We start from the raw sequence: 3,296 nt of genomic DNA, 5'->3' as shown, positions 1-3,296 counted from the left end.
TGGCTGCGGGCCAAGTCGTTGGGCCAATAGAAAGCCACACTTTTTAAAAATTGAGCTAAAAATCGACCAGAGATAATTATCTGAGTTTTGCTGAGCAAAGAAAAATGTTGTTTGTTTTGCGACCAGTCCAATAAATGTTTGTGCCTCCCCATTTCCATCCCGAATTTCCAGAATGCCTGGTCTGTACAGAGAGGTCTGACCTTGGGTCAAACCCCAGGAGGACCATGAGTGAGTGGTTCTCCTTTTAGGGAAGGGCGCCACTGGTAATTTTTAACTTCTTAGGGGCCCGCAACCCTTTAAGAATCTGACAAAAATTGTGAACACTTGGCTCAGATAGAGGCACACACTTATAAACACCACTCTGCACTGAATTTCAGAGGAACTCAGGTTAATAATTCTTGGCTTTTGATCATAGGAAAAAAATCCTAAATTTTTAAATGTACATTTTTACTGAGGCAACACTTCATAAAGAATAGTGCACAAATGTTAAAATGATGTGTGAAGATCAACGAACTTCTACATATGGATACACTCACGTAACTGCCCTCCTCATAAGAACAGAAAACATTTCCAGGCCTTACAACAACCCAAGGAAATTCTGACACCTTGATTTTAGCCTAGTGATTAAGTCAGAAGACTTCAGTCTCCTGATGTGCACAATCGTAAGATAATAAATTTGTGTTGCTGTCAGTCACTAAATTGGTGGTCATTTTTGAAAGGAGCAGTAGGTGGTAATTTGTTAAAGCAGCAATAACACAGGGCTACATCCTCTCTCATTTGCACCAAGAGGGTAGGAGGGTGCTTGATCCCCCACATCTTTGCACACACTGTTAAGGTGATGTGTGCAGACTATCATTTCATTATTGCAGCAACAGCAGAAGTAGGTACTATCACTATTACCATTCTCAGCCATAACGAACCTAATATTCAGAGATTAAGAATTTGCTCGTTCTTACAGAGGTAGGTTTTCAAGAACCCGGCTTTTAACCAGTTCTCCCTTTGTCCCCATTCTTGGGTAAGGAAGGTTGCAAGAGAGAGAAAAGGAACACCACCAAGGACTTCTCCCAGTAGGGAGCGTCCACACGTGTCCCCAGACCTCACCCCCATGCCTTATTCTGTTCCTTTCTGGAGTTTATCCCTGTCCCTCCTGCCTCTGTCCCACCCCCAACCCTCCCTATCACCCTATAAAGCACAACCGTAATGCCTACAGTCGACGCCAGACGAGTCCTTTATTCTCTCCTCTTCTATGACAGCTGCTGTTCGAAGGCAGCCTAACTTGTTGACATCAATTACACGGCAAGCTTTTTAGAGAGGATGGGGGATTGATTCATTCAGCAGACACAGAGGGAACACTTTCGATGTGTTGCCTGCTGTTAAAGGCACAGGCACCATGATGTGAGCAAGACAGATCCAAGCCCTATACTCAGCACATGGTCACACAATTATGCATTATGATTTTGATAAATGGCAAGGTCAAGTACAGAACCATGGAGCGTATTTAAAAGAGCAACCGGGACCTAGGTTTCCAGGAGGAAGGGTGTTTTAAGTGAGACTCGAAGGGTGATGGAAGGCCTGAGTCTCTGAAGACAGGGAGGTGGGCCGAGGGTGGAGGAGCATTCCTGGCAGGCAGGGGCAGGTGTGAGCATCTCAAGGGGAGCAAGCGGGAGCCTGGGAGCCCAGGATGAACTGAAAAGGGCCAGCGGTGTGGTTGTTTAACCTGCACTGCTTCCCGAGTCTGGGTCTTTAAGCACAAGATGGGGGTGTGAATGACAGGAGGGCTAAATTAATGGGAGAATGTGACAGCCGTGGATGGGCTGAACCCAGGTGGTCAGCCCCTTCCCAGGGCAGCCCCAGTGAGCCCAGTGAGGGTTCTCCAGCTCAGGGCTGGGCTCCTTGCCAGAAGTGTTTAAGAAAAGCCCCAACCAGGGGCTCTTTGATTTCCCCTTTTCCTGTTGCTCTGAAACTCCAGAAGGCAGAACTCCCTGGGTTTTAGTCTAACTAATGAGAGTGGAGCTTAGGGGCCACATATTTTTAGCTCTGATAGCATCTCACAGCATATTTTCCCAGGGAAACCCTCTGCCTTCCCCACTCTGCCGGAAGCTCTGGGCTAGCCAGACACGCAGCATCTGGGAACTCGGGGAACGGGCTGAGAGGGGAGCACAGACTGAGGAAATCAGAGTAAATCAAACCAGATGGGGAAGTGGGGACTGGCTCTGGGGGCTGGTGACTCTCCTCCTCACCCAGAGGGAAATCCGTCTTTGTCCCTTTCCCACCTCTGGCTTATTCTTTCTAGGGGAACTGAAAGCAGGATCTGAGCAGCCCCTCCCAACGCCTGCAGGGTCAGGGGCAAAAGTACCACATACCATATGCCTTTAAATAAGTACCAGTTTTAAATCATGCTATTAAACGGTTATAAAATACGCTCTGTCTTCCTGAAGACAAAATATACTTTTACAACACAAAATAAAGCATATACAAAGTCATGGGTTTTATATGACTGAAAGTTGGTAAAAATACCAAAGAGATGACAGAATTTAATTATCCTTGCATATTCCTGGGCGTTCTGTTCTTGTGCCAGTGATGTTTGGATGGCTAAAATAAACACATACATAATTCATAAATATGTATTTATCCTATACATTTTCTTTTTCTTGCCTTCATTTTAATATTATTATGTTTTTATAATCAAGACTCCCCTCTCCTCCGACCCTTGCACCTATGGTCAGTTATCAACAAAGGAGGCAAGAATATATAATGTAGAAAAGACAGTCTCTTCAATAAGTGATGCTGGGAAAACTGGACAGCTGCCTGTAAAACAGTGAGATTAGAGCATTTCCTTATACCATATACAAAAATAAACTCGAAATGGATTAAAGACCTAAACGTAAGTTCTGAAACCATAAAACTTGTAGAAGAGAACATAGGCAGATCACTCTCTGACATAAATTGTAGCAAGATTTTTTTGGATCTGTCTCCTCAGGCAAAAGAAACAAAAGCAAAAATAAACAAATGGGACCTAATTGGACTTAAAAGCTTTTGCACAGTTAAAGGAAACCATTGACAAAACAAAAAGACAACCAATGAAGTGGAAGAAAATATTTGTAAATGATTGGACAGACAAGGGGTTAATACCCAAAATATATAAACAGCTCATACAACTCAATAATAATATAAAAAAAAAATCAAAAAATGGGCAATAGGCCTAAATAGACATATCTCCAAAAACATACAAAGGACTAACAGGCATATGAAAAGATGCTCAACATCAATAATTATTGGACAATGCAAATCAAAAC

The sequence above is a fragment of the Camelus ferus genome, chromosome 3 (assembly GCF_009834535.1).
Source record: "Camelus ferus isolate YT-003-E chromosome 3, BCGSAC_Cfer_1.0, whole genome shotgun sequence".
NCBI lineage: Eukaryota > Metazoa > Chordata > Mammalia > Artiodactyla > Camelidae > Camelus > Camelus ferus.
This window is presented reverse-complemented; position numbering follows the sequence as displayed.